Raw genomic sequence first — 8,259 nt, 5'->3', positions numbered from 1 at the left:
GCCATTACATGATGATGTGCACATAAAATATAAGCGTGAAGTGTGTATGCCTTGTGTGACAAGCAAGATGTCCAATTTGAACTTTTACAACCCTATCTGTCACCCTTGGGTGACACGGGCCTCAATGTCTTGCACCATAGAGGGACCTGGCTCTAAGGTCCTTTCTTGATATAAAGGGTGCATCCGCACGATCATAATTGAACCCCCGTCGACATGTGTCTTGTAAAGCTGCCCTCCTTTTTCAAGTTGGGATAGTTGAGAAACTCCCTTATATACCCCCATCCTCCTCAAATGGCGCTCCCTCTTGCCCGCTTCATTTTACAGCTCCATGCAAAATCTGCTAACACATAGTAGGGGAAGAACCCGCGCTTGTGTGAATCCGCCCTAAAGTAATCGCTTTTAAATTTCTCCTTTTCGTTTGGAATCTTGGATTGACTCTAGAATCCAACCGTCAAGAAGAAAATGCCAAAAGGGAAAATCCACTGCAGTAGCCTGTAGTGGCCCTGTACAGTGTATTGAAGAGATGCTCATTGCTGATACACTTTGCATGGCAAACATGTGAACGTGTGCATGCAGACTCGCAGACTCCAGAGTCCAGAGAGCTGACAACAGTTGGGACTCGGGAGTGGCGGCTCAGTGGCCCACCGTCTCTCTCTCTCTCTCTCTCTCTCTCTCACACACACACACACACACACACACACACACACACGCACGAACTCAAAGTCGCACCCAACTTGACACAACTTGACACAACCAAAGATCAGAAAGAGTCATCAGTGTAGGACTCTCTACCTGCAGTGGTCCTGCACTCAAGTCGCACAAAAGTAGGGAATGACGCCTACAGTGCACACACACACACGCACGCGCGCGCGAGAGAGAGAGCGAGATCAGAGAGAGTGTGTTCACAGAAAACCGGCTTTTAGTTGCTTATAATACACTGCACAAGAGTACTTGTGCCTTAAGACAGGCTCGCGCCATTGTGTTTAAACCTTCTACAACATGTTTGCAGTTCCCAGCTATCAAAGACTCGTTACTGCACAAGAGAATTTCATTACAATTCAAACACTAGCCAGAATATTTGATTTCCCAGCTATCAAACACTAGCCAGAATGTTTTGTGTGCCTTAATCAAGATCACAATAAAGTACTCGCGGTAGTTGCTTATAATATACTGCACAAGAGTACTTGTGCCTTAAGTACAACAGTGTCCTTAATTACAAACATGTTTCGTGTGCCTTAATCACAACAGAGTACTTGTAGTCTCATACTCCTTGTGCCTTAATTACAGCAGCATCCTTGGCATGATTCTCGACCAATCAGTACTTATCAAATGACAATTGAATCGGGATTAATGCCAGCTATAACCAAACAAAGCCTCATACACCTGAAAGCTGGCTGTAGGCTACAAACATTGTCTCATGTGGGGAAATGGAGTTTAATTATTAGATGTGAGTACCCTCATGGTAAGCATCAGAAGACAGAAGCTGGGAATCTTATTTGGTGGATGTTCTGTGGAACGTCTGCAGCGAACGGGAATCTTATATAGTGGGTGTTCTATGGAGATGCGGAAGAGGGGAGCTCATATAAAAATATAGTTCATAGGGGTGGAAGGAGGTCTGGTTGCCGGTGAGGCGGGGCTCCCGCGGAAGCAGCAGCTGAAGAGGGAGCGGAAGATAGCGAGCTTGACACGATTGCGAGGAGCTGCGAAGCTATGAGGGATCTTTTTCTTTTGCTGCCGCTTCTTCTCCTTGTACTGCTTCGGGGCGAGCTTCTTATTAATAATATGAGAACGGGCAGGAGGCTGGATAGAGCTGGGTGTGGGCCGATGATGGTGTCCTTCTTCTGTTGCGTCCATTGTTTGTGTATACTATAACTGCTGCTGTGTGGTGTTTGGGCGATGTCGGTGGGTGGATGGTGCGCGTGGATATTTATGAGGGGAGGTGACGTGCCGGCTTCCTGGAAGGCACCTGACTCCTGAGCCGCTTGTTTCTTGAATAATGCATCCTATATTCCCGCTAGAAGATTGACGTCAACGTCAAGACTCAAAATAGATCAAGCCGTCAACGTCAAGACTCCAAAATAGATGTGTGGGGTACATGTTGTACGTTGCACGTGTTTTTTTCCTCTCTTGGCTCAGTTCCAAGTACACTGTCAAAAGCTCCACGTGAACATGAAGACAAATGGAACCAGGTGCAGAGTAAAAAATCATTTCTCCAAACATACACAATTCCCTTTTTGAATTTTCCAAGAGGAGGTAGCGCCACTAAATTGGGTTTATTTTTTGGGTTCTTACACTAAATTGTCTCTATTTTGGGGCGGAATTTCTCCTTTTCCCCTTCCCTTCAACCAACATTTTTGAAATTGAAAACGGCACGATATTAAACTGAGACACATTTTTCCCGAACACTGCGATGGCCTCAAGGAGGCATTTCTAATAAATAATTATATAACACATTTGACATGTTAATGGACCTGTGTTCATGAAAAATGTGATATTGTGTTGTTTTCAATTTCAAAAATGTCAATTGAGAGTAAGGGGAAAAGCAGAATTTTTGCTCCAAAACAGATAAAAATAATATAAAAACCTCAAAAATAAATCTAATTTTAAAAAAAATCTTCTAAGAAAATTCAAGAAAAGGAGTTTTATATGTCTAAAAAATTGATATTTGTTGAACATTTTAAATAGAGAGAGATTAGAGAGAGAGAGAGAGAGAGAGAGAGAGAGAGAGATGCACGTGGACACACACACATGCTCATTTTCATAATGAAAATATTCAAATGAATATAGTAAGGCATGAAATGACTTGAAATGTCACCTAGAAAAGCTAATGTGAGGGTGACCATTTGATGGTGAAAAAATTGCACGTTTTTTTCTATCACTTCCCTATGGCCTTCTTGGCCAAAAAGTGTCCCTCGTTTGATTTGGAGTAAAACAGTCCCCTCTTTTCTGTCTCACTTACTTTTCCCTTGCGAGTCTCTTTAAATAGAAATTTCTTCCTCCCTACTTAAAGAAGGCGTTGTAGAAGGAGAAAAAGGGAAAGAGAGAGCGTGATTTTCAAACCCTAGCCATGGCGTGAGCAGGAACTGACGCACCCTGTCTTGTCGAGCTTTACTCAACCTAAGGGGAGATCTCACCTTCCTTTCGGGCGGCCTCCCTCATCATTCGTTGGTACAAATTAACTCACCAACCGACCTTGGCACTGGAGTTGGTGGCTTCATCCAGAGTCCGTATTCGCTCCATAGTCCTGCACAACTGCAACTTTTCTTCACGGAGGTGAACATCTTACTGGCTACGATAGCATCGACATGCTTGATGTTGTGCAACTCCTACGACATGGCGTCGTGTGCTACACACAGCTCCCTCCTCCCCTCCCATCGGCAGGGGTACATCCTGGGCCTTTTGAGGGCTCTGCCGGCCCTGTTGATGTGTCAGTCTCTCAAGCAGAAGGAAGCGGTGGCTCTCCTGCACGAAGCTCTCACCAAGCTCCAGGCGGTAAGCCTACTGTTATATTGCCTGCTATTCAGATTCATCAAACTCAGAAAGATCTTCAGAATAGAGCCCTCATTGGCTTAGTGACTGGCCATAAACCACCGGCTGAGGTCCTTAGGGGTTGGATTTGAAACCAATGGGGGGCCATCGGGGCTGAAGTCGAGACTATCCAGGCTCTCCCAAAGAATCAGTATGTATTCGTGTTTAGGACCGCAGACATGGCTTTTAGGGTTCTCAACACTGATCAATGGCTGTTGCGCACCACACCGCTGCGCCTTTTCAAATGGAACAAAGACTACAACCCAGCGAGAGATGCACTAAATCATTTCCCTCTTTGGGTAGAATTCCCCATTAGGGCCAAAAACGACTCAAAAAGGGTTGTTTGTTAATCTAAGGATTAAGGAATAGTCCAATAGTTATTTGACACGTATACAAATGTATGGTACTCTTGTCTCCTCTATTGTGGGTTTTGGTGGTCCTATTTTGACGGAGAACCACTAAATGTCTTGATCATAAGGCTGAAACTGCTATATTTGGGTGCTTTCGACGAGAGAGCTCATTAAATTTGCGGCTCAAAGTAATGAAGTCTCGCCTTTTATTCTATTTTATATTTCACAAAAGCATTGTCAAAAGATACGAAATCTATGTCAGAAGGCTCTAAAAACAAGGGCATATATTGATGACAAATCACCTACTTTTTCCAAACGTATATCTTTCTCGCTCTCTAGTTTGTGAGAGGTTTTAAGTCTTTCCGTCTATACTTTCTTTCTTCTTCTCTAATCTTTGAGTTTCCATGGCGTCTTTTGCACGTCGTCCTTCACATAACATAAGTTCTTGTGACTTTCATAACGTTAGAGAGGATGGTCTTTGGAAGCCCATATCTTTTCGTGTGAATGACTAGGTAACAATGCTTCCTTCATGCAAAGGTGTACACAGAGTGAAGAGAACTAAACGCGATAAAGTAAAAAACCATTGGAAAGGTCGTGTTCTTGCTTTCAAAGTGACCGACGATGGCTGGCTAGCTAAGGTTCAACATGTATACATGGCCAAAGATATGGTGTTAGACTGGGAAGAACATCCCACACTGCATTCTTACTGTAAGTACAAAAAGACTATTTGATACAGTGAATTTTTTTCATTATCCCATTGTTTTTCTCATTTTTTGATTCCATTCCAGATATATTTCCTTCAACAGTTGTGGAATGGCAGCCTGTGGAGAGCTAAGTGGGACGTTCAAAGCAATGCATAAAGGGATTGCATATGCTATGTATGCTGACAAGCCACCTTCCTTTTACAAAACAATGGATTTGTTTGTCTATTTTGGAGAATACAAAGTTCCATCACGAGAAGGTGCATATGGAGAACTACATCAGTTACCCGTTCCCACCATAGGTTCACTTGACTGGGAAGCTCCTGATGCATGGACTAGATCAAGCTTCAAATCCAAGATCAAAGAAGACATCCTTAAAGCTATGTCTCCCGGCAGGATATCAAGAAGGATTAAAGTTCAATGGTTCTTGCCTATACATGTCTTTAAAGCATGTTTCAAAACAATGGATTTGCAGAGGACAAAGACGATGTGGCTTAATAGAAGACTTTCTATGACTGAACTGGATAATGTTCTTGGAGACGGATGGAGCACCAAAGAAACTTTCCATATTGGTGACAATATTAGTTGTAGAGTAAGCCCAAATTCTATATCTATCTCATATCAACTATGTCGTCAATCATTAGTTCTAGGCTACGACTATAGGAGATGGAGAAGAAAATTAGGTAGCTAGGTTCCCCTCGACTCTGAGAAAAATTGTCCAGAGTTTGAACTAAAGGTCACAATCCATCCTCACACCGAGTATAGAAGACTGATAGTAACAACAAATTGGAGACTAAATGATGTTAGATATTCTCTTGAATTTCTTGATGAAACATCTCCCGAGTATAGATTCAAAGTGGATGAAATTGTGGTGAGCACAAGGATGGAGAATTCAACCTCTTGCATCACATGCCTTCCCCCAAAACGAGTTGTATTTGAGCCACTTGCAAGGACTTGAAAAAACAAGTTCAATATTGTAATCATTTTGCAAATATATTTATCTTTTCTCTACCTTATTGTGAACATTACTTTTTAAACTTACATGACATCATGATGGACATTTAAGAATCGACAGTTGGTATTAAGTATTTGAAGTAAAAAATTATGAATCACCAAAGGGTATATATATATGTTCATATGGACAAAATGAAAAAAAGTGTATATAGCTTTTGTGGACTAATCAATCATGAAATTCCACTTTTCTTTTTGCGTGAGAGGATTCTACATCCTCAGAGACCCTTTTCCTTTTGTGTTCAGAAGGGGGTGAAAGTTCAGGAGTGGGTGGTGGTGGTGACTTGGCAGGGGTTGGTGCTTTGGGCCCCTTAGGGATTGGCATGGGTGACTTGGCACGGGTTGGTGCTTTGGGCTCCTTAGGACTGGCTGGCTTGGGTGATTTGGCAACATGAATGGTAGCTTGAAAGGTGAGCTAGGTACCTCCCCCTTACTGTTCTTAAGTGTACGACGCTTTTGAACCTTGAATTTCAATGGTGAGTGGAATGGATGGCCCTTTGTATTTGCTCTTTTTTTGCAGGGCTCTTAGTGGGACTCTTCCCCTTGGGACTCTTCCCCTTGGCAGGACTCTTCTTGTGATCCTTTTTCTTTGTATGCATCTTCTTTGCACGACTTTTCTTCTTTTGATCCATTTTCTTTGCATCCAAACCTTTGGTGGCTCTACCTTTCTTTGGTGGCAAAGGAGATTCTGGATCATTTGGATTTATTGATCTTTCCAAAACCATAGAAAAAACCTTCTCTCTCACCCACGTGACCCAAGACTCTGGATAGTCATGCAACTGAAAAAAATAGAAAAAGGAACTAAAGGACATGAGTACATACATACATAAAACATCAAAATAAATACATGAGCCACACTTACAGTGAGTGTAGTCATCCGGAACCTTGACTCAAGATATGTCCATGCATTTGCAAGTACCCTCCATCCACAAGATGTTGAGTCTGTCTGTAAAGGCACTTTTTGATTGTAGTACTTGAAAGCTTCTATATTGTAATCCTTATTTGTGGTACTCCGGTGACCAACAAGAAGTTTGGCAGCACTGCAAGAAGACATTGAATCAAAAAGCTACTAATAGAAAACAATGGGCGATGCATCATCAAGCATAGATTATGCTTCATACTTACAGTTTACTTTTCCCATAAATACTTGACAATGAATTCATAAATATAATATCTTTCTCCAAAATATTGAAGATAATAAGACTCCAATGTCCTCTACAAAATAAAAAACAAATAGCTAAGAATACCAAAAAATGTTAAAAATAACATGTAAGGAGTTAAGAATTACCCTTCAACATAGGGGTATAATATGTAAGTGCAGGTCAGCATGTTAAAATCATCAAAAAAACTTGAAAGGGTGGTTCCTTGCTTGTTAAAAAGGCACTGTGTCACTAGAGGGTCAAGTATGGAAATTTGCATAGCTAGAGCCTCTGGAAGATCCCTCATAAGACACCTGGAAAAGAAAACACAAGTCCCAATGAGCCCCTTGTGCCTGTCTGCCCTGCACATGCACTAATAATTAGCAAAGGAGCAACACATACCTGAGACAGATATAGAGCACAGTGTCACCAAGCTCAATGTTGGGATTTACAAGCATACTTGTGTCTTGAGGGAATATGTCCAAATACGCCTTAGTATCTCCAAACAAGGAGACATCCACCACCATTTGGCCTGTGACTTTCTCATAAAGAAGAGAGTTGGATGCTCCTGGGCCTTTCTTGTCTCGTACTCATGTGTAACATCCTCAATGACAACCCCAGAATCTTTCTGCTGCCTGGAAGGAGGGATGTTTAAAATTTGGAAGGCTCTAAGATCCTCACTAGGAATGAGCTCAAGAGCCTTATCAAACTTGTACCTTAGCCTTGACACAAGCACAAAATCTTTGCTTATAAGTGTGACCCTGTGAGAAAATGCAGCTACAATGTAGCTATCATTCATAAAGTCTATGAGAAAATCCTCAGCAGCTTCCTGAAGGCACATCACAGCTTGAGATTGCCACCTTACTGAGACAAAAGTTTTGATATTCATCATGCTTACAAGTCTATCTGATATCTCTTTGACAACTCTCATGAAAGAGAGCTTTGGAATCAGTAGACAAGTAGACTTTTGTGCTTTTCTTATTTCTCTTAGGGATTTCACATGATAATTCAATCTTTTTCTAGCATTGGGCCTCTGACGAGGTAGTGGAGGGGGTGCTTTCTCTGCATTTTTCTCAACATCATCTATTCCTGGATCAATTGGGGCTTGATAGACCTTCCTTGCAGTCTGCTTAGTCCTCGCCATTTGGGTAAAAAAACACAGCACCACGCGATAGACGCGTCACCCACAACCTACAAGATGTTTCTATCATGCCGTGTGTAAGGAGAATGGCATTGGGGAGAGATAGAAAGGTGACAACAACACGACGCGATAGAAGGGTGACCCACGCTCTAGAATATGTCTATATCGCATCGTATGTGAACACCGGAACCTCCAAAGAAAAACTCACAAAACATCCTGTACGACGCGATAGAGGGCACACCCACACCCTAGAACATCACCGTATCGCGTCGTATACGAGCTCTGGAAACTTTTAGTAAGCCGAGAAAAAACACCCGCAGGATGAGAGGCTCACCTAGACTTTGCAACATGCGCGTATCGCGTCGTATGGGATGCTTAGAGCATTTCAA

General features: G+C 42.3%; 1 pseudogene; it reads right to left on the bottom strand.

The window, feature by feature from the left end:
- Positions 1-1,300: 1,300 nt before the first annotated feature.
- Positions 1,301-1,854, bottom strand: LOC147445341 (uncharacterized; annotated as a pseudogene).
- Positions 1,855-8,259: the final 6,405 nt, after the last annotated feature.

This window comes from Adiantum capillus-veneris, chromosome 12 (genome assembly GCF_014529385.1).
Source record: "Adiantum capillus-veneris isolate H3 chromosome 12, ASM1452938v2, whole genome shotgun sequence".
NCBI classification, from domain to species: domain Eukaryota; kingdom Viridiplantae; phylum Streptophyta; class Polypodiopsida; order Polypodiales; family Pteridaceae; genus Adiantum; species Adiantum capillus-veneris.
Note: the sequence above shows the minus strand (reverse complement) of the source record. Positions and strands in the feature narration are given on the sequence as shown.